Raw genomic sequence first — 24,683 nt, 5'->3', positions numbered from 1 at the left:
CACTGGGTTGTTATACGGAAGGCCGCGGTTCAAATCTCGCTGGTGGCAGTAGGATTTGCATCGTGACTTGACGTCGGGTACCAGTCGACTCAGCTGTGAATGAGTACCTGAGTCAAATCAGGGTAATAATCTCGGGCGAGCGCAATGCTGACCACATTGCCTCCTACAGTGCTCTGTAGTGTACCGTTACGGTCTTGAATGAAGTGCTCTAACATACTTCAAGGCCCTGATCCAATATGGATTGTTGCGCCAACGATTATTATTATTATTAGGTTCTGAGAACGAGACCTGTTACACTTTGTGATAGTCATATTTTGAGCCCTTACTCCCCTACTTTTCATCCGATATCAAACATGGAACCAGTTTCAAAAAGTACTAATTGAGGCCTTTCATTTGATACCTCACATGGCTACATTTTGTGAAAACAAATTTGGGACCCTCCATTCACATGTATGGGGAGTCCCCCCTTGAATTTAACACGAAATGGCGCCACTTGCTGTATGTCTTCTCTTCATTCTTTGTTTTCAAAGATACAGGAGGCAACTCTGATAGGTGAGTCCGTGATGGACATTGAATTGGGCATTTGACTGTGCACCGTTCCAAAAACTTTGCGATACTGCCAAAGCGCGTCGACGATACTTTAATAAATGGACCTATGATATGCTGTCGAAGAGATTGCAGTGTGCTGAAGTGGGTTTCGATCGCTGCCTAATAGCAGAAGCAACGAAAGCGGCCTCAAAGGAGGTGTGCTGCTGCCATTTCTGTGCAGTATACTGATGGACTCACTACTATGCAGACTGCGAAATTCGCCATTACACGCTCAACTTATGCTGATGACGTGGCTGTAGTTGCTGTTGATCGTGATTTCGGACCGGGGCGTAGTAATATACAACGTGCCGTTGATTTAATTGACAGTTGGTTCCTCAGGCCTGAATTTTCAGTAAATCTAAATAAAACCAAGCTGGTATTATTCACAAAAAAAAAGAAAACTGGATTGACTTTGCCTCCCAGAGATGAGGAATACAACCCTTCAACTCTCCAAAGAAGTGAAATATGTGGGACTCATTCTATACATATGTATGTTCAGAATGTACGAGATGATACATGCCCCTACTAAGCATTTCTATGTGAATGCTCCGCCTATGGAGGCATCAGACATCCGATGTTTTGTGATTATGTGCTCCGGTTGCAGCTGGTGCCATACATAACATGGAGGGAACGGCACCCGCGCGAGTGTGGGAGCCCCCTTGCACACTAGGTCGATAATTATACTTCAAGCTGATTTATGATTCGAAAATTGCCCCTTTTCGGGCGACCGTACCTTAAACAGAAGTAGAAAGGCGGGAACCCATTTTCATTCTATATATCCTCTTTACTTTCTCACTCTCTACGGGTATGGTTGGCAAAGCCAATTTTATGATGATCATATCAAAATACCCTCCATTAGACGAGGGAATTTCAGAAAGAAGACCTCCTCTACCACGTCAGGAGTAGGGCTCAAAATTAACCCCATCAATAGTGACCGCTGCAGTCCTTTAACGGAGTTAGAAAAAGAAACCTTTTTTCATTCTTCTACATATCCTCGCCATTTTGTCCTCCTCACGGAGTAGGTTTGAAAATTCAACATAGCCATGATGACGTAAAAGAAACCCCACTTTAAGGGGCCATAACATGTTAGGGATGATGTTTTAACCTGGTCTGAAGAGGGGGCCGCACCCCCTCCTCCTGTGTAAACTTTCCACCGCCTCCGGGGATGTGGTTGAAATTTCAACCTTTACCAAAATTATAATTCAGTCGTCAGCTGAAAAATATTGCGCAACGAAGCACAATACAATGCGTCGCGTTCTTAGCATTAGGATGAGGTAAATTCACACAAAATATAATAATATTGTTAATTTTACAATCCTTTTTACATTTCAAGGATTATGCTCTCATGCATCTCAATAGGTGCAGTCATTTTAAAGAAAAGTGCGTGTGTCAGGCAGATAGTATCCGATTAATAATTAATAAGGTTTTGTTTTTATACAAAACTTTTCTGTCGATATGTGAGTAGGAAATATTGGGGCAAGGATGGCATCAGTATGCAATCGTGCTCGTCCCAGCTAAATAAATTCGTGTCTGCATGCTAAGCTTGGAAGTACCCTTCAAAAGAGACGCATCCTTCGATATGCAGGAAACTGAACGGTATGGTGTGAAAAAAGGTTGGTCGAATGTAATAGGAGGACGGCAAAACAGAAGAAACATCATCAAGCTCGACATTGGAAAAAGTGCTACACCCAAAGATCACAAGTCTGCGACACTTTCTAATCGGGGAAAAAAGATTGACGAACTCGCCAACTAGGGGAAGGCTTTATTTTATCGGAGAGGATGGACTTCATCCGAAAGAATATTTAAGAAGTACGATGCGGTCTTACAGAAAATGAAGGTTGCTACCATATCGTCCAGCAAAATGGATGTCAAAAATAGCATAATGGAAATGGAAGAAGTCCTAGACTTTATTACAACTCCTGGAAGACGGCTAAAAAGGAACTGATGTCGACGACCTTATCAAAACAAGTCGGAATACCGGAAGCTCGTGCTTCGGGTATAAAGGTTTTGTGTTCATCTTATCTAAGAAATTTCAACGCACATTTTTCTATCCGTATACAGCTACAAAACTACGAGACATACGTACATATTACAGCCGTAGATGTTACGCTCACCCTAAACAAACAAACTGCCTATTTCCGAATACTGTACACTTATAGGCACGTATATAAATTGATCGTACCCATATTTCCGATTTACTTCTTATATCTATCTGAATTAGGCTCTACCCGCAAAGTTCATTAGCACGCATATACTACATACCTACATACACACATGTCTCGTTGGAATAATTGATATTCATATACAAATGGTTAAAGAACTAAAACAAAATAATTCTTTTCCACCCAATTCATACGAACTTACTTCGTATGGTATTGACGAATTGATATATGATGATGACGTCATCAGGTTGTAGAGTGCACGAAATTCACAAAAAATTGTAAAGTTTTACCTCCTATAACTTTGTTAATAATGGTTGGATTTTCCTCAAACTTGACCAAATTGTGCATTGTATTCTTTATTATACCCATGCCAAATTTTGTACTTCTAGGACGAACATAAGGGGGGTGCCGGGTAAATTTCTAAAATGTGGAAATATACTATTATTAACTTTATTTGTGCATATATCGGAACTGGATATATTTTGAGGCCTAGATTTCGTAGAGATGCACTATTGAGATTTTTTTCAGATTTTTCGGTTGGATAGGTTCTGAGAACGAGACCTGTTACACTTTTTGTGGGTCATATTTTGAGCCCTCACTCCCCTATGTTTCACCCAATATTAAATATTGAACCAGTTTCGAAAAGTACTAATTGAGACCTTTCATTTGATACCCCACATGGGCACATTTTATGAAAAAAAATTTTGCACCCTCCTTTCACATGTATGGGGAGCCCCCCTTAAACTTAACACAAAATGGCGGCAGTTGCTGCATGTAAAGGGAACGGCAGATCACATACTCCCACCAATTTTCGTGACAATCGGTTCAGCCGTTTCCGAATAAATCGGCTGTGACAGACAGACAGACAGACAGACAGACAGAGGGACAGACAGACAGACAGACAGACAGACAGACAGACGGACAGACAGACATCGAATCGATTCTAATAAGGTTTTGTTTCACACAAAACCTTAAAAAGGGGTGATTACCTCATTCAGTACTAGAATAAAGTAAAGCTTTTGACAGGAAACACTGTCACTGTCAATGACGTGCGCTCTGAAATAATTTTACGTACCAGAGCAATTCGGATGAAGTAGCGCTTCACATTTAGCACGCTTTGTGATCGACGCATCAACAAACGTCTCGAATGCAATGCAATGTATAGTTCCGAGTACATTATGGAGATGATGATGTTGCGAAATGAAGACATGCGCGAACGATATGGCGTTGCACAACAATGGTCAATGGGGCACGACCCAAAGACCAACCGAAACAATGATGACTTGATACGCTAGATGAAGATTTGGGAACCTCTCAGCTTCATCTGGACCTTGTTTATTACCGCGGAAAGTGACGTTCATAAGACCATTGAGTTCCCCAATCGCAATTGACGTTGAGTGGTACTTCGCAAACAGTACTATTGCAAGTGAATGAGATTTCATTATGGACAAATTAGCAACATATCAAAGTTTCTCTCGGCGGCAACCGATAGAAAACATGTTAGAATACAGTTGCACCATTTTTCATCGACTATAAGGCCGACGAAAATAACATAACCAGCATAAAACAGTCAAGGGCAATGAGAAAATTTGGTATGCCGACTAAACTAACAATATCGACAAGGCTGATCCTAAAGTAACAACATTGACAAGCCTTACCCTGACTAATGTGCGAGGCCAAATGAAAGCCGTTAGCACGAAAACTTTCACCATAAACAACGGTCTAGGACAAGGGGATCCACTATCATGCATCCTTTCGAACGTGGCCCTAGAGAAAGTGATACATGGTGCTGATTTGAATTTCAGAGGCGCTATCCTCTTCAAGTCCATTCAACTGCTTGTCTATGCTGACGATACTGACATAATTGGAAGAACAAAGTGACTGCACGAATTTCCTTCATCCAAATCGTGGCGATTAACGTACACAGGATATCGAACACTTCTGTTGCGTTAATGACAAGAACAGTACTTTGCTTACCGACCGTCGAGCCGCGACAGATAGATGGCGAGAATATTTCGAACAGTGAAAAATTTGAAGATATTTTTCTTTTAATTGGCTAAAAATATTTTGTAATGTATACAAAAACGTATTTCGAGGACCATCTGTCCCTTCTTCAGTGTTTTAGTGTGGATGTCTGATGTTCTGACGGTGGATGACTGGTGATCGACGTATCAACGAACGTCTTAAATCTAAAATTTACGGCAGTGTTGTCTGCCCTGTTGCTATCTATTGTTCTGAGTGTTAGCCGAATATAAAAGACAATGAACGTCGTCTTGCGGTAGTAGAGATGAAGATTTTGCGTTAGACTAGTGGCGTGACGAGATCCGCGATCGATGTGCGGTTGCACCGATCGCGATCTTCGATGGTATGATCAAGTAATTCGCGCTAACGAGAATTCGATCGCCAAGATTGGTCCGAACATCGAATTCGATGGTAAGCAAAAGGGGATTTGAAAGCTTCGCGATTGCATCCAGATCAGGCTTTTGATAAAACGGAATGGCGAAATCAATCACGACGAGTCGACCCCGTTTGTGAACGGGACAAAGGCCAAAGAAAAATGTTAGTTGTCTCATGGAATTGCCTAATAATACCATCTATCCATCGCGGTTCATCGATAGGAATGCAAAGTACCATTCTTGTCATTAACACAACAGAAGTGTTCGATATCTAGTGTGGTTGTTGACGGTTTTTCTCCAGTCGAGGCAAATCTCTCTCACCATCCCAAGTGTCCAATTTATCGTAAAGATCTTCGTAATGGACAATTTTTTCTGCTTTCCGATAGACATTCTTGTGAAACAGTGGAATAACACTGGTTTAGAATCCGGGGGACGGGAGAGGGTAGTTCTTGCAAACAACAACAAGAACAGAGCTACCGAAAAATTGAAGGTCACTTTAGAGCGTCATCAGTTAAATAGGATGTGCTTGATTTAAGAACTTCAGTAGTTCTTTGAGATACAATCCTTTAGGCAATTACATCAAGCTACTATCAAGGCAGATAATAAATTATCTCCTGTGAGCTAGGAATGCACATAAAGAAGCTGTTCTCGCCAGTCATTGACATCGAAACCTCCAACAAATGGTTGACTAACGGTGTACTATTTTACGAGACAGAATCATTCCTTACTTCAATTTAATCACGAACTCCAGTTGTAGGTTCTGTAACTGTGGGAAGGAGACCATCAAGCAGAGAACGTCTGCCTGCAGAATGCAAAGTAGTACCGAATACACCAGCCTTTATAACTCCACTTGCAAGATCCTCCATCAAAACTTTCCGTTGAAGTAAAACTTAATAACAAACTGCCATCTTTAAAATAAGTACGCTCTGCAGAGAACCTTGCAAAATAATCAGGTTAAACTACTCTGGAATTAGATTATTGCCATTGACCACAGTAGATCCGATCTGGCTCTACTTCTCAAGGAAGAACGAGTATGTCCCATAACCGATGTAACCGTTACTTTGAACCGGAACACTGTTAAAAACATCAGGAAAAAATTCAACTACGACTCTCTGTACTTTCTCTATTTAACATCTACACCTATGTCTCTCTAGTTGACACCCACCGCGTCACTGCTTGAAGTGTTTGCGACGATCGGAGATGTAGTAATACATTTTCGCATGGTCTCACACCCTTTGTATTAGAATGCATCATTGTGATGCGGGCCTCTCGGCGGTGCGTTTAGTCCAACCTTAGCGTGATCGCCCCCCCCTCCCCCCGTGGGACTTGGTGCTAGATACACATATATCAAGCTTTCCCTTCTCCTTTGGTATTGTTTTAAAATATTAATTTTCCACTTTATCCCTAAAAAGTGCCTACCTCAAAAGTATTACTGAAAAATATTTATGGAAATTATTATGATGATGATATTCTTGATATTAATAACAAATACCCACACATACCTTACCATATTTGTACACTTGTGTGTTACTGTATTCAGAAATTCCATCATCCTTGTGGCAATTCTCTATTTTCAAATCAGAAATTCAATTTTCGAGGATTTGGAACAATACCAATGTGTTTCAAAAATCTCTTCCAAACAAACATATTTATTAAAAGTAAACACACATTTACGATAAATTCGATTTTGCTGGATGTGATGGGAGAATATCACAACGGATATACCGTATATTAACGAAACGTCTATCAAGTGTACGCTATAAATCCACACGAGATACATTCTCAAGATGTGCTTAGACATTGAATCCACTTCAGAATTTATCACCTTCCTTTATCCTTATTGACACGCCTTGTTTTCACTCAATATCTATTTAATCGGATAAGATAAAAACACAATCAATTTGAGCACACAATGTAATTTAGACCGGTCTCTCTATTGAAAACGCCACACCATAAAATCCATTCTATTTCCCATCTTCAGGCTGGAGTTCTGGCTTGAGAGGAAGCGTCTCTGCTATCCTCACTCGAACGGCCCAACTGGGAAATGTGGCGAATTTCGTACTTCAGAGTAAGTAGCGATTCGAATCCTAATCTCAATGCCAATCCAAGAGATACAGCCGAGAATTCTAGTTCATCCGATGTGTACTCGTTCGGATTACATGCTTATCGACAGGTTTGAAAATATTGAATGTTTGTTTGTTTGTTTCGTTGCGCGAATCGATCTCGATCCATCTCCGGGATCTGAGCTCCTGGGATACACGCAGGAATTCTAGCGCCACATAAATACTAAAAAGTTGCACGTTCGGCTTGCTACGAAAAAGTAGGGTTGGGTTGCCGCGGTCTACTTGTCTACTGTGGTAGGATTCCGTCAGACTTCGCTCAGGCCAAGGAGCAAGGAGCTCTGGACAAGAGCAATAGTGTTGAGGGTTTTGTTGCAACTTAAACTATGTATCTTATTAGGCAACCTCAATAGCTTCATGTGCCCCCAACTTTATCTGGCCATATTCTTGTCTTCCCAGTCAGCAACTCTTGGATGCATACTACGTCAACAACTGCATATAGTGCATGGCTGCACGGAGCAATTCACTTGGGCCAGCAGCTCGTGGATGAAGATAACAATGATGCAGTACATTATTCGCGAAGCGTGATGCACGTGACAAAGCCAAAATAGGGGCATCCTTTTAAAACATTTATAAAGATAGCATAGGTAAGGCGTACACATGTATGTGCGAGGTGTGGCCTCTTTAGCAAAGTGAATCTATCCCGAGGGTTAGTACGCTTGGAAAATAAATAAATAGCTATAGTTCAGCCACTCTTATGAGGTGTATGTATATATGTGGGCTACTTATCTGTTATCCTTTTCATTGGCAGACAATATGTAGTTGGATCTGTACATCTAAGTAAATTTTGAAGTTATTCATATTTTCTCGTGGTTGGAAAATGAAATAGTTTCGTATACTCTGAATGGAATTTTTCAATTTAGAATCCAATGTTATTTCTGTAATATATTTCCATGAAAGTCCCGGGGGTTTAATGCAAGTACCCGCTGTGTAGGCATTATCCCACAGTCCTCTCCACACGCAGATTGATTTAAAAACCCAACCAGAGCTCCGCTGTGGCTAGCACAGCAGTACTGGTTTCTACTGAGTGAAGGCTCAGTGCTTATACCAGTGGATTCGAGACTCTTCCGCAACTAAGGAGTAAGGCGCCCTAGCTCTGCAGCGCAACTCCTCGCTTGAGCCCGGAAAGAGCTCTGCCCGTAATATGGGCACAATCGCCATCCCGACAAAGGGCCAAATAACCCGGCCCCCAGGATTTTTCCTGGAAAATATGCTCAGAGAGCTATCCCGATTCCGAGGGCACCAGATAACCTCTGGTGAGGCTTACCAACTAACCTCTGGGTGACTTGTGTAGAATCGCGTGGCCTCACGTTATAACATGTAAGCTTCGCATAAGGGAGTTGCCCCGTCCTATTCGCTAGGTATCGGAGATATTCGATTAGGTGGGTTTGGTATTTCCCAAATAGTAGACCTCCACCGCGTAAATAGCGGGCCAATATAGTATGATTTGCGAGGTAGTTTCGCCCATAAAGGACAATCACCGATTAGTGTCCTCATTTTTAAGGTTTTGTTTGCAAAACCTCTCCATACATGTAAAAGGGCGGTTTAAACATTTTTTTCACCAAATATAGTCATATGGGGTATCAAATGAAAGGTCTCAATTAGTACTTTTCGATGCTTAATTTTGAGATTTGTTTAAAAAGGAGGGGAGTGAGAGGAGTGGAAAGTGATGATTTTTTAAAGGACCCATTCTCAGAAACAACCCAACCGAAAAATCTGAAAAAATTCATGAAGCTGCCTCTATATGGTGCCCAGGCCTCAAAATACTCTCCATATCGATATCTGTTCAAATTTAGTTACTTATAGTATATTAGCATATTTTTGGGGAAATTGAGAAAAAAAACCCTCTTAAGTTTACCCGGATTTGTACGATTTTTTTAAAAAAACATAACGACGAAATCTATGAGCTATACCACGATCGTTTGTTTGTGGATAAAATCCGCCTCAACAGGTTGTGGTGGGCGGGTAACTTAATCCGTATGTATGAGAATGATCCGACCCGGAAAGTCTATAAGGGCAATATCTATGGTAGAAAAAATAGAACGGTCAGAACGACAGACAGCTTTTAGGGATATCGAATTGGTGGACCTCGGCGAAAAACCGGGTTGTCTGGAGTTCATTATTGAGACAGACCTAGACTGGATACCGGTTGTTGCGCCTTGATGACGATGATCATAAGCATGTGGGGTATCAATTGCAAGGACTCGATTAATACTTTTCGAAACTCATCTTATTTGATATTGGGTGACACAAATTGGAGTAAGGACTTAAAATGTGTGCTCGAAGAAGAGAAACAGATCTCGTTCTCAGAACCTATCCAACCGAAAAATCTGAAAAAAATCACAGTGATGCATCTCCACAAAATAAAGGCCTCAAAATATATCCCGTTCCAATATCTGCACAAATAAAGTTATAAATATATTACCATGTTTTAGAAATTTACCGGAAGAAAACATTAACAAAGTTATAGTCAAATTGTCACATTTCAGGTAAATTTATTTCACTCTAAAACGTGCATGACGTCATAATCATAGACAGTGAACTTATATGAACGGCGGGGTCAATGAGGACGTTTTAGTTTTCTTTTTCGGCCGTTCTAGTTATTTGCATATTGGTGCATGTTATTCGAGGTAGACATATGTATGTATATGTATGTGCTAATAAAGCTTGTGGGTACTGTGGGAAATTACCAGGTATAAATGGTGGTTGATAGCAGAAATGCAATGAAAGCCCTGTTCTCTGCTTCTCATTGTGGTGTTCACAAAGTGAGAGCTGTGAGTCGAATGTCCCTTTTACCGAGTGACTGCTCTACTTAACCTTTTGGCAATTACCTAACTTTTGGAGAGTAGATCACTTCGGTAGCAAAAGTAATTAAAATTTCTAGTGCCAGACAAGGGTCTGGAACTAATTAGCACCGCCATAGCAGTACCTTGTTACCAGCAGTTTTTAATTTACCTACATATATGTATGCTTTTGTGCACGGAGTAAAGTGGAAATGCATGAAGATGGGTAAGATTAATTAAGTTTCGCGCATAAATATGTATGCACCATCATTATCAACGGCGCAACAACTGGTATCCAGTCTAGGCCTGCCTTAATAAGGAACTCCAGATATCCCCGCTTTCCGCCGAGGTCCACAAATTGCATGGTTATGCACTAATAGGCGATGTTTGTTTAATTAGGATGAACATAGTATTTTTGTCTTTCATGTATATGTACATTTGGTATTTTTGGAGTTGAGCAAAATGTGAAGGAATATTTTATATTTGCAATTATCTACAAATAGAAAATCGTGCATAGAGATTTTCTCACATAAGATGAACAAACGACCAGCTTCCGGTATCCCAACTTGTTTATTCAGTTATAGGATTTCAATGATTTGACCATTTATCCTATAGTATCGGTTCATAGTACTCATTAGGCTGGATCTGAAGTTTGCTGATATATTCACCCCTTCTGTTGTTGTTAGTGGCTCCCCCCTCTCCTCTTTTAACCTTTTATTTTTTATTTCCTTGTTAACTGCTAGCTTTCCTGTCTGTATTCGGTGTCCAGAGCACTACTGTATTTAGTTTAACCACTTGTCGGGCTTGGCTATCACATGTAACGGTATTATCCCAAGGTGCGACAAGCGGTATCGCTGCTGGCAGTTAATCTCCATCTACTGATTCCCGGGAGTTACAATTAGGATACCTTTTAGTAGGTTTCTTATGTCTAGATTCGTTCGTAAAGTGAGTCCCAGTCTAGGGGTTACACCTCTATAGGTCAAACAAAGTAGAACTCGAGGCATTTTTATCGACGGGTACTCGTTGCGCGCCGCTGCTATTTTCAGATAGAAGTTCGCTTGCCTGGAAGTTCTCCCTGGCCCCATTTATCTGACAGGTTGCACTTCTGAGCGATCTTCGTCCCGGAGAAGCTTTTGAAATATAGCAAATTCTCAGTGGTGTTTCCGATCCCATCCGATCACTTTATTATGGCTGCGCTTGGAGTCTCAATATTTGCAGTTTTAACTCGGGTGGAGGACACATTGGCAGCTCGATAGGCTTCCACGTTACCTTCACACGTTCTCTAGGTTTTTTTTTGCGTTTGGACTACAGGAAACTCATATTTAGCTAGGAGACGGGTTCCATATGAAAGGTAATATTACTGGTACTTTCTGCAAAGTTTGGGTCATCACTGTTCTAATCAGTAGGCTGAACTTCATCTCGCTCCTGCCCTCATTCCGATTTTACCATGGTTTTGCGTGTGACCCCACGAGTATGGCAGTAATTTGTCGTTTACATTTCTAGTAAGCCCTAATAGTAGACAAGGCTGTTTTCACTTGCAAGACAGGGTGTCCTATACTCGAGGACTATATTTGCAACACCGTTTGCCTCTAATACCATTTATCGTATGGCTTCGACTTTCATTCGTATGTAGTTTCTAAGAAACAATCTCCTACTAAGACTTCCTTCCATGGCTAGGATTGCCATGTCGCGTACCTTTATCTGACCTGGAGGGGTAAATATTTGATAAAGACACCTTCATTTCAGTTCAATTACTTACGATACACGCCGACATCATCTCCGTCTTTCCAACTCCACCCTATGGGAACACCAACTGAAGGTAGCTCCGTGGGGTGCCACCTTCCACTTTGACTACTTGTAATAAGCAATGATACCCGTCTAGGTCTTTTCCTTAGGCAGACTCAAAACAGCTTTTTCCAGCCAGAACTTCATCGTTCGTTGCGTTGATCCCCGCATTCTTCCAATATTTCACTGTGAAAAATACAGCTAGGTCATAAAAGAAACCAAAAATCGTGGATAGTAGAAAAACTCCATTATACCTTATATCGAGCAACAAAAGACGTACCAAGCCCAGGTTCGTCATAACGTAATTTTCCACCAGTTTCCGCCAATTCCGCCAGGAATTCCTATTAACACTTGATCCAGAGCACAGCACTTGCTATATCTCGCCTGGGTCTCTCTCCGAGTGGGATTCTTTGGTTGTTGCATTCACTGTGGAGTTACCCCGCTAAATAATGTACTAACTTTACGTTTCGTTTAGTAGAAACTTGTTATATACAGGGTGTATTATGAAAGTAATGCGCATTGTTTTATTATGACGCAACTATAAATCGCAGCGCGATCAGACGGGTCAGAGGTTGTTGAGGGGGTTCTGCTTCAGTTTGCTCTGAGCAGTAGGAGTATTAGGACGTATTTTTGCGCGAAGTCTGTTTTTCGATTGTGCCACTGCGTAATGGAGCGCTCACTGGAACAGCAGTACGCGATCAAGTTTCGTGTGCAGTTTACGAAAAATGGAACGGGAACTTATCAAATGCTTTAAGAGGCCTTTAAGGAGGGATGCATTTTGAGATCCCAATGATTGCCGGGTCATTGGTGAAGCTCGTTCTGGACCAAAAAATAACCCGAACTGATGACAACGTACAACGTGTGCGCGATGTTTTGACTTTAGACCGTCGGTTCCAGGTAATCGCTGACACCCTAAACTTGTCGACATTCGCGGTACATAGGATAGTAATGGAGGATTTGCAAATGCGACAGGTTTGTGCAACGCTTGTGCGGAAGATGTTGACGGACGAGCAAAAATAAGTTCGAGTTTTGGGCAGTAACAAATTATTACAATTGATTATAAATAATCCAGAGTTTTTTAACTCCACTCTAACCGGGGACGAATCCTGGATTTCGGAGCATGTACCCGCATGTTCTTGACTCTCTTTTGAGCTATGTACAGATCCCGTGGAAGTCACAGTAGATAAAGTACTTACTAACTTCGAAGGGATTTTCCCCGCTGGTGTAGCATTCTTCTTTCCCCAAAAATTGACTTTATTTCTGAGATTTGAATGTACCATATTCTGCTGTCCGAATGCCCAGCGGAGAATATATGTCTTCATAATTGCGGTTCAGGTACCCCTCTCAAATCGCTGGGTTTAATTTTTGAGCTTCATCCACTGGCAATCTTCGCTGATGTGACGATCAGGGTTGAATTGTGTGACCAAAGTCAAGGCATCTCCTCCTCCTACCTGATTGTTGCATTCTGTGTCCTGATGTAAGCCTTACATAGGGTTTCTATCACTGGTTCGTGAGACATCCTGCTATGACAATCCGAACTTCCTCTTTCCTAATGATTTCAACGATGTCTTTGCATTCGATGGTGATCTTCTGCCCGGCTACTACTTAGTACTCGCCCGTAATTGTATTTTACGGGTTCTTAAGTTATGGCATGATATCTCCCTTTTTCCCGAGGTTGTCAACTTATCTTCCTTATCCTTATTATTTGGGAAGACTGACCACCTCGGGTCATATCTTTCTCTATCGTGTTCACTCCTACCGCTGGGATAATTTACTTTTAATAAAGAATCTTAGTTGACTGTTTTGCCTCCTCCACTTTGTTGGTAATGAAACCATTTTGCCGTTTATTTCAACTTTGCAATTTCACAAAATGTCAGCTGTGCCGCCTGGTTCAGTTTCTCTTTCGACACTTTTCCACTACTTTTCTTCTAGGCGACGCCATACATCATCTTCATATCTCTTTTGTCATGGCCCAATATCTTCTTCCTCAATTTGGTGAATTTTTGAAGATTCATTTTCATTTTATTTCATCTCCAAGTGAAATGAAACCTACTCCCTCTTTAGGTATTACGTCCTACATTGCCTGAGAACTCAGACTTCGGAGTGATGATAGACATTTTCTTACAAGGTTGAATGTTTTGATCCCATGAACGCCACCTGCACACAAGTAGATGTGAACCTGTGCATGGTGATATTTCTCAGCAGAGCACCTCCATATTTGAACGAACAGACGCACTTGACGATAAGTTTCGGTGGCAAGCTTTAGCCCAATGTTTTTAAATCAATACTTAATCATCCAGATATCTTAGCTCACGTTATTCAATCAGGTTGTTCATGCAATCCCGTTTTTAGGATATGATCACAGCATTCGCCCTTCTTTGCATTATCTTCCTTCTCACATAGTCGTCAGCCACTGTGGAATTCAATTGCATATCATACAAAGCAGTGGAATTGTCGCTCTTTCTTAAAGTGTCACCTATTCGAGGGCCTTCGGGCCTGCGTACGCCAATGACATGCCGGGAACAGATCTTAACGTAGGTAAGGAGTTTTCCAGTGACGGGGGCAGGGAGGGGGGGGGGCTCACTTTCCATATTAGTCTTGAGGTATCTGCATCAAATAAATTTGTAGACAAACGAGCCAAAGCAGCAACTTCGTCAGCAGAAATAACGCTGCCAAAATTGATTAATTAATCTATGCATTCAGTGCTTTGCCAATAATCCAAATAAGAAAAGTACGATGACCCGTCAAACTGAGAACCTTGATCTTGCCTTCTCCAAAACCAGAGCCCTTTGACCTAGGTTGATGACTCTGAACCAGAGCAAGCAGCACTCAACAGCATAGTCGAGGTGTTTCAGGAAAGATCTGATTATCAATTTAAGCTCACTATGTCTTGCCAAATAAGGCAGCATAAACGACGTGACGATGACTAAAAGGAATGATATAGGCGACAGAATTTTCCCTTTGAACCTCAAATTCTTCAACAATTAAGCACGTGATATTTTGTGGCGTAATATGTCGCTTTGATAAATAAGGCTCCCCAATGTAGAGTAATCCAGATACATTACATGTTCACGTTGTTGAAAGCAATGGAAAGCAGGTGGAGCTGATGATTTGAATTTTGCACACTGATGCAACATAATACACATGGATTTGATGTGATGAGTGTAAGACGATCTACAAAGAAAACCAGTCTGCCCTCTCGAGCAAGCTTTCCAGTTATTCCTTAATTTCAGTACTGTTTGGTGGAGCAGTCTATATGATGAAATGCTTCTGCCATCTTTTGAGCAGCTTATCATCGTCAGTGAGAACCCCACCGTTAAATTCCTTGATCAAGTCATCGAAAGACTTGCGAACAACTTCAAGTTACATCGTGATTGTATGCGGCACGGAAATCATTATTAACGGTGGCTTCTTCTCCACTGACCAGCATTAATAAACACCCTTTTGCCGCGCTACCAGAACTCAAGCAGGCCACGTTCGTATCCCCTCCCAAACGCAACAGGAGTTCTTAGTTCCATACGACCATCGAAGCAGTTTCACGCTGACAACCAGAACTTATGATGTCCCTTTGGGACGTTGCCAACAGGCTTGCGGCAGAAAAGAAACACCTTTCTGATGCTTAGCTTATCCAGCTAACTATTCAAGATGTCTGTCCTTTAGTCAGAAGTGCCGAATGAAAACCAGATCGCGAAAACGGACTATGTTGAAGTCACCGCCGTTGAGAGTACATGCGAATGAAATAAGCAAGAAAAGACGAACAGCTATCTAACGATTATCTTCCTCGAGAAGCCTCCTTCTCGTTTGCATTGGAAATTTCTGTGGATGCATAACCACATACTATTAATATACTGCCAATTCTGAACTGAAATCTCCGTACATTTCGACGAACGTTTACACAGTCAAGACTCTAATCATAAACCGTTGACTATGGTGAAAGGTCTTAACTGAAAACCCAGCCTACTTTCGAGGAGTAGTCGTTTCTGAAGCATAAATTAGATTTGAAATTTGAATGCTGCTTGCCAACAAATCTTTACCCGTTTTAGTCACCTCTTACAGCAATCCAAGAGTATTTTCAGAGAATTCGCAACTACTAGTTCAGAAAGAATTCGCCACCTTACTCCCCGGCTGAAAATTAAATCCAGTTAGTCCCAGTGAACACGTCCAGACGTCTAGACGTTACAGGATGGTCTGAACAGTGACCTTTCTCTGCTTCTATCTCAAATGGGTGTGAGGCCGTTAAATTTATTATCTTCATCGTCATCAACGGCGCAACAACCGGTATCCCGTCTATGCCTGCCTTAATAAGGAACTCCAGACATCCCGGTTTTGCGCCGAGGTCCACCAATTCGATATCCCTAAAACCTGTCTGGCGTCCTGACCTACGCCATCGCTACATCTTAAGCGGGGTCTGCCTCGTCTTCTTTTCCTACCATAGATATTGCCCTTATAGACTTTCCCTGTGGGATCATCCTCATCCATACGGATTAAGTGACCCGCCCACCGTAAGCCGGATTGAGCCGGATTTTATCCACAACCGGACAGTCATGGTATCGCTCATAGATTTCGTCATTGTGGAGGCTAAGGAATCGTCCATCCGCATGTAGGGGGCCAAAAATTCTTCGGAGGATTCTTCTCTCGAACGCGGCCAAGAGTTCGCAATTTTTCTTGCCAAGAACCCAAGTTTCCGAGGAATACATGAGGACTGGTAAGATCACAGTCTTGTACAGTAAGAGCGGAACAGTTTTTGTAAGCTGAAATAGGCTCTGTTGGCTGACAACAACCGTGCGCGGATTTCATCATCGTAGCTGTTATCGATTGTGATTTTCGACCCTAGATAGGAGAAATTGTCAACGGTCTCAAAGTTGTATTCTCCTATCTTTATTCTTCCCGTTTGACCAGTGCGGTTTGTTGGTGTTGGTTGATTCGTCTTCGGTGCTGACGTTGCCACCATATATTTTGTCTTGCTTCATTGATGTGCAGTCCAAGAGCTCGTGCCGCCTGCTGGGTGGGGGGGGGGGCGGTTTGTACGTCTCGGGTCGTTCTTCCCATGGTGTCGATGCCGTCAGCATAGGCCAGTAGTTGGGGGGACTTAAAGAGGATCGTACCTCTTACATTTACTCAGCATCACGGATCACTTTCTCGAGGGCCAGGTTAAAGAGGACGCAATAGGGCATCCCCTTGTCGTAGACCATCGTTGATGTCGAATGGTCTTGAGAGTGATCCTGCTGCTTTTATCTGGTCTCGCACATTGGTCAGCGTCAGCCTAGTCAGTCTTATTAATTTCGTCGGGATACCGAATTCTCTCATGGCCGTGTACAGTTTTACCCTGGCTATGCTATCATAGCTAACAAAATCAAAATCAATCAAAATCAAATCAAAATCAAAATGTATTATCTTACAACCCTCTTTTGGCGGTCAACAGGTAGTATAGGTCCCAGAGCGAACCGTGGGTAAGCACTCACGATGAAGCATACAACCTGAGAAACATCTGCTGAGCAACAGTTCTACTGCAAAATCCTCTCTCCACCTCCACTTGCAGACCGTTGGGAGTTCTTTCTTACTGAAAAACTGCAGGCGAGTCCCCCGCGCCAAAAAACGGGATAAATTATACCAATTGGTCCTCCAGGAGGGGGGGGGGGTTGGGTAGGACTGACAACCATACAAGAAAACCAAACCGTTACGAAACCACAAAAGGGGCCTCGAACTGGATTGACTACACAACGACGAACCTGGCAACGATAACGGACTAACGATTTGCGCATTTTCTCATGGGACGTGCGCTCCCAGAATAGACTGAATACTGCTCAACAGCTAGCCGATACCCTGTCCCAATATAAGGCTGATATAACAGCGTTGCAAAAGAAGCACTGAACAGGGACCGGTTTCGTGGAGAAGACTACTTCCCTGAGCGGGCCCTCGAAGCCTGTCCCAAGTATGATACCAAAACCATTCCTGGAGATTTGAACAATCAAGTAAGGACGGAGCCGGTATTAAGGCGATACATCGGCTCCCATAACTTACATAAGGATACTAATGATAACGGGCTGCGGATTATTCAGTTAGCTGTATCGCACGAAATGTTTGTTGGAAATACCTAGTTTGCGCGGAAAGCGGTCCACAAATATACAAGGGCCTTTCCACACGGGACCACTTTCAACCAAACTGACCATGAGTCGATTGAACGCTGCCACCTCTCAGCCTTGATGAATAGCAGAACATTTTGGAGGGCCAATATAGACTCTGATCATCCACGAAGAAAAGTCGGAACTGCTCGTTCGATGATGAATGCAAGCTAGAAACGAAACGGAAGAATTATGTATGCCGAGTACTGTTACATTCTCAAAAAATGCGGGCACTCGCAGAGACTTATCATGAATTCCGTCGAGCGAAAAAGCGACTTCTCAGATGGAAAAAACAACCCTGGGAGAATCAACCGCACCAGCCGCGCAAGTTCTACCAACAAGTCGGCAGGATGAAGCCTTACACACCTCGATGCTCTTCGTGCCAAAACAATGAGGCAAATCTGATTTCCCACAGAATAGACATATTGAAGTCGAAATATCGGCGAGTTGGAGATCCCACCAACGGAAGCCGACGGACAAATGATGCCACCACCAAGCATGGAAGAAACAGTCCGTGTGATTCATCGGCTTAAAAACCATAAGTCGCCAGGTGGCAACGTCAGCACCAAAAACCAACCAATTAACAATATCAAATCGTACTTGTTAACGGGAAGAATAAAAATAGGAGACTACAACTTTGAAGGCGTTGAAAATCTATGGTCCAAGATCACAACTGATAACAGCTAAGACGGTGGAATCGACGCACAGTTGTTGGCAGCCAACAAAGCCTTTTTCAGCGTAGAAAAAATGTTTCGCTCGAAACGTCTCACCATAGGGTCAAAGCTCTTATTGTACATTAGGTTACGGTGGGCGGGTCACTTAATCCATATGGATGAGGATGATCCCACCCGGAAAGTCTATAAGGGCAACATCTATGGTAGAAAACGAATATGAAGCAGAGCATGCCTGATATGGAGCCTACACTATTGTAGGCCAGGAAGCCAGATAGCTTTTAGGGATATCGAATTGGTGGACCTCGACGCAAAGCCGGGGTGTCTGGAGTTCCTTACTAAGACAGGGCTAGACCAGATACCGGTTGTTGCGCCGTTGATAATGATGATGGTAACGCTTTTTTGAAATGATGGCATAATAATTATGACAAAACTTAAAAAATGAAAAAAAATCAACAAAAAGATTATGTAGTATATAATTATAACTATGTTAACTTTTGGAAATAAATGAATGAACGAATGAATTCTTCGGACTGTTCAACATTCACCATTCACTAATAAAGTAGGCATATACCAGACGGCCGCTATGGAAGTCTACAGTCCGTAGCCTCATACATTATTGCACTACTTCAGGCTACAAGATGATTCTTATTCATTTAATTCTTGCAGAATATGGAACAATTGTTGCTTCGCACCAAGGCCATTACTTACACCTCCATGGCTCGCTGGGGACGATAAACTTTCGAGAAAGTTTTTCCATTGCGATAGTTATCATCCACAAGACACCGCCTGCTACTACTGAATTTAATAAAACAGAGAATTCAACTGTCTGCAATTACAAGACTTCTAATGACACTTTGCATTAAAGTTGTTAACTTTGCAACTGCACATTGTACTTCCGCGTAGAGACGGTTTTTGAACATTTAATTACAGTCAAGGCTAATTCATTATTTGGGAATTTAACTTGTTAAACTCCAGGCCAAATGGTAAAATTAGCGGCAGGAATAGAAACGGAAGGTGTCATTTCCATTGGATTTGAAGTAAAGTAGGAAAGTTTACTGTTCTACTGAAATCGTTTGTTGTTATGGTGCCACAGGCAATGCAACACAGACCCCTTATCACTAACAATATCGCCATGCCAACTTTAGAGAATATTCGTAAATTTTAGAACCCATTCCTGGATTTACTTTCTAAAAAATATACGTAAAAGCTCAGGGAAATTTTAATAAGATTGCAACCAACGAGGTGGCTTTTAAGTGCAAAAGGTTTTCTGATTTTTTTAAGTAAACACTTTTAGTGTAGAATATCCTCTTCCTTGCTCTTGTCGTATTGTACAAAGTATACGAACAAACAGGTATTTAACAGGAAGACCGACAATATAGGAATTCTCGGAGGGTTCGAACGGATGCCTCTTTAAACAAAAACATTCATCTATTCACGTAGGGGACACAATAACTACACCTAGATAGGAAGTTATGACTAGCACCCATTTAAAGGAAGTTTAATTTTTGAATGTGAAGGAGCGAAGAAAAAATGTTCCCGACAGAAAACAAGGCAAAGGAGTAGATTTCGAACATGAATTAATTATCATTGACTCTATTTGAAGGAAAACCAATTAAACTCTCTAAAAGCCATAAAAAAACTCTATTAATGTGGCCAGAATTATTAGAGTTCTGAATTAAACTGAAAAGGACAGGAAAATGAGTATGAGCGAAGAGAAAGCAAATCAAACAGGCGATGCAAGCAACGGTTTCTCAAAATTCAAAAAGCAAAATACCTGCAAGAAGGAGTAGAAAGGTGGTCAACGAATTTTTCAAATCCTTCCCATAAGCCAAAAGGCAAAAGTCCCAGCGAGAGGAGCTACGACCGTAGAAAAAGCGAGACTGACATAAAATCCTATTAAGGAGAAAAATTACTCCAAAAGCGAAGAGATGTGGACCAAGATTTGGAAAAAATTATCTCTTCTGATACTAAGCAGTCATGCAGTGGCCTTCTTCCAAGTCAGAAATGGAATAACGACGGACCGAATATATTTTCACAAGAAGAATCTTGCAATTCGAGGTTGATCATTTGAAGGTCGTTGAGGGTAGGTACAGAAAAAAGTATTTAATGAGACGACGAGCAACATTCAGCAGTTTTAAATTTACCGCAGACTGATCAAATTGCGGAACTTTGATCAACATCGGATCTAAGGGGGGTCTCAATAGGTGGAAAAGGGGGTATACATTTTTTTCACCAAATATAGCCATGTGGGGTATCAAACGAAAGGTCTTGGTTAGCACTTTCCGAAGCCGGTCTTAGTTTTGACGTTTGATGGTGGAGTGTCGGGGGTCGGAAGTAATCATTTCTTTCGTGGACCCATTCTCAGAAATTACTCAACTGAAAAAAATCAAGAGACTGCCACTTTATGGTGTTCAAATCAATTTAATGATGATGTTTAGTAATTGACTGCAAAACCCCCCTTAAGTTCATCCTAGAATCACGAATGGCAATATAGGCGTATGAAGCAATATCCTATCAAGCTTGGTGGTCGTAATGGGCCAAAGTTGTCGCTTATGTACAAATTCAAAACTTTGAATGCCAGTATCGCACGAAAGTGGATATTCTCACATAATATATGCTTATATTACCTACTAGGCACCAATTGAACAAATGTCCAATCAAATGTTTTTATATAAGAAATATACAAAACCCTTCATACCTGAAGCGTCCAGTTTCCAGTTTCTCTACTTGTTATTATTTCTGACAGTGGCCTTAAGACGGCTGATTTATTAATATACAAGGCGGAAGGAAGTCTTCAACAATAAACAGAAACCCATGGGCTGAGAAAATAGCTTGACGCGATTTAAAGAACAGAGTTCGAAATGTGGGAGATATATCGATCAATCAATCACCATGTCAGTGCTGGTGTTCAAAAAGGAAATGTCTTCTTGCCACTCCTCTTTGTTCTTTGGACAGACATTGTCACGAGAAGCAAAAGTCCTGCGTCTTACAAACTGCTCTACACAGAGGGTACTCCCTTAGCGTCCCACAGCAAACCTGATCTTGAGCAGCATGGTCAACCGCAAAATCTCAAGAAAACAGAGTTTTTTATGACCAATCCACATGAAATCGAGACGATCAGTGTTTGTGACAGCGACCTGCTGAGTAGGGAGCGATTTCAATGCTTTGAATCGGTGTTCACAGCCAATGACCAACTTCACTTCGAATTATTTAAAGCATCGGCGCAACGTGGATGAATTGCCATTCCACCACTAGCGCCATTTGCGATCGATGCATTGATAAGCAATTCAAACCCCAAATAGACAACAGTGCCACCTTTCTATTACGGAATGCAAAACGTTTTGCCAGATGAGTGGCATAACTCCTTGATTGTGTCATAAAATTGCATGACATTCTCAATCGATGTGGCGCTGTACCCATCGGTCCCCTCACACCTATCCTTTGCAACCTATGTCAAACCCAATGTTGCACCCCTCTTTTCGGTGTATGGGGTCCCCCTCCACCTTCAGTTTAACGTGCAGCAATGGAATTCACTGCACGTAGATTCACAGTTCCAACCTTTCTACTAAATTTGGTATCAATAGGTGTATCCATTACTGAGAAAAGTGCGTGTGACCGACAGACAGACGAGCAGGCAGTTTTCAATACAACCTTAAAAATCATCGTTTATCATCAGTGATTCTCTATGAATCGTCTTTGATGTTCATCGGCTTGTCATAACATATAATGATGAGTTAATTTGCCAAATGAGTCAGAGACCTGCACTAATATTGACTAAAACGCAGTTGAGTAGTCACACAACACAATATAATACGGCCATCACCTTCTCGCTATGTCATGTAGAAGAATCGCATATCTAGGCAAAGCCCGGTTCTTAGCAAAATTCGATTAGCTTCCTTATATCGCTTAGTTTCCTTCCTCAGGGGGTAGGTGAGGAAAGTGCAGGAATTTGCAGTCTTGCAGATTGCTCACTAAGGAAGCTATCCCCATACCTGGCAGCTAGGGATAAAATGCACCACCAAAAATGAGAGGAAGAAGAAATTTGTGGTCCGGTACGGATAACCGGCGGAAGTCGTCTGACTTGGTGACTGGGTCGGGCTCTCGTAATGGACAGCGCGGCGTTGAAACCGCTAGTCATGGGGCGGTTCGACGTCTAGGCGCCACGGCGACCAGAAGCACAGCTCCGCCTGCTGCACCTGTTTCGACACAATCTGTGGCGACCATTTCGGCATGTTCGCGTAGGCAGCGGAAGAAATGGACTGAAGAGATGAACCTCTTCATCATCCGCTGTTACTACGAAATAACGGTGGCGGCAGGTACAACATCTTGCCACCCCTTGTTGCACCAGAGATTCGTCGAGCATTTCCCGCAATTAGAGCACATGACTGTGCAGCGGTTCGCAGACCAGTACCACTTTATTACTTGCAGCGACACAATCCGAGCAACCATCAGGGAATGTGTTCGACTTGAGGCCATCGGGAAAACTGTTGACCAAGCGTCGATGGTGGCAGAGACAGCGGCATCAACAACACCACGCCGCACTGCAGGCAACAGTTTCAGTACTCGACGAAGCACCCTTCTCCACCGTTCAGCTGAGGTTTCCGCTGAGGTTCGAGATGAATTCCAAAGAGCGTGTATAGAATTCTCGGATATGGATCCATTGCATAGACCAGGTATTCCCAGGCTATATGCATCTCCAGCAACTCCAGGCGGCATTTTATCTTAAATCGATGATGAGATTGCATCTCAGCTGTGTGCTGATATGTCGCTGCTGCAACTACAATCACTTGTGCATTGTGGCTATCAGATTGCACGGTCAGAAGATTCGCTTTCTTGTTATTGGTTTGAGTGACCAAAGAGATCCACCATAAGAAATTCGTCTGGAACGTTGGCGGGACTCACTAAGGCAGCACATTGCTAGACTGATTCAGATCAGCACTGGCAATGCCAGCAGACTGGTGAGAAATAAAGTGCAGAAGGTTTACCGCAACTATGCCATCCCCAGTGAAACACCCGCCGTTGAAATTCTGGACACACTAAAGCAGAAATTTTCTGTCATATGCAGTCGGTTACGACGGTATGGCGAAAGTCATTCCAGACGTATACAGAATGCAACATACGCGAGGAACCAGCGCCAAGCGGAGCTTTTTCAGATCTCTCAACAAATCCCAACAGAGCGTCCAGACAGTACAGTTGTCGGTGACGGAAGCGAAAGAATATTGGGGTGGACTTTGGGAGTTACCTGCCCAGCATGAATGAATCACCGCCGAAGGCACCCGCCATGCCAAAACGCCTGGCATGAATTTCGCGGATGTTACCGAAGAGGAAGTTTGACGCGCCATAAGCAGCTCGAAGAACTGGAGGGGCCCAGGTCAGATACAGAATTTACCAGTATACACGATTGGTCGATTGGCACGCATTATAAATGAGGTCATGAGTTGACCGGAGGAATTTCCACCCTTCCTCACTGCGGGGATTACCTACCTTATCGATACGGTGCAGGGTCCCGCAGACACAAGACCGATTGCTCGCACACCAACCCTCTACAAATTCATAACGTCCATAATTAGTGGAAGGGTGAATGCGCACCTCGAGACCAACAACATTCTGTCCGAGGAGCAGAAGGGCTGCCGAGTTGGGTCAAACGGTTGCAAAGAGCAACTCATTATCGGCTCGGTAGTTTTAGGACAAGCAACTAGAGGCCAAAGAAATCTCTTTAGTTGCTATATCGATTATGCCAGGGCTTTTGATAGCGTTCCGCATACCTGGCTAATCGATTTCCTACATCTGTATCGCATTGATCCGAAACTAATAAAGTTTTTGGCCACAGTCATGGAAGAGTGGCATGCCACCTTATCAGTGTGTACATCTGAAGGTGCTAATACTTTAGAGCCCATCCTTATACGAAGGGGCATTTTCCAGGGGAATTCGTTGAGTTGCCTTTGGTTTTGTATAGCACTGAACCCCCTTTCAAGGCTACTGAATGAAATTGGAAGGCATGGTTTTGCAATTAAGTATGGCCTACATGCTAAGTGCCAACTGACACACTTGAT

Source organism: Hermetia illucens, chromosome 2, assembly GCF_905115235.1.
Source record: "Hermetia illucens chromosome 2, iHerIll2.2.curated.20191125, whole genome shotgun sequence".
Classification (NCBI taxonomy): domain Eukaryota; kingdom Metazoa; phylum Arthropoda; class Insecta; order Diptera; family Stratiomyidae; genus Hermetia; species Hermetia illucens.
The sequence above is the reverse complement of the archived record's forward strand: the minus strand, read 5'-3'. Positions refer to the sequence as shown.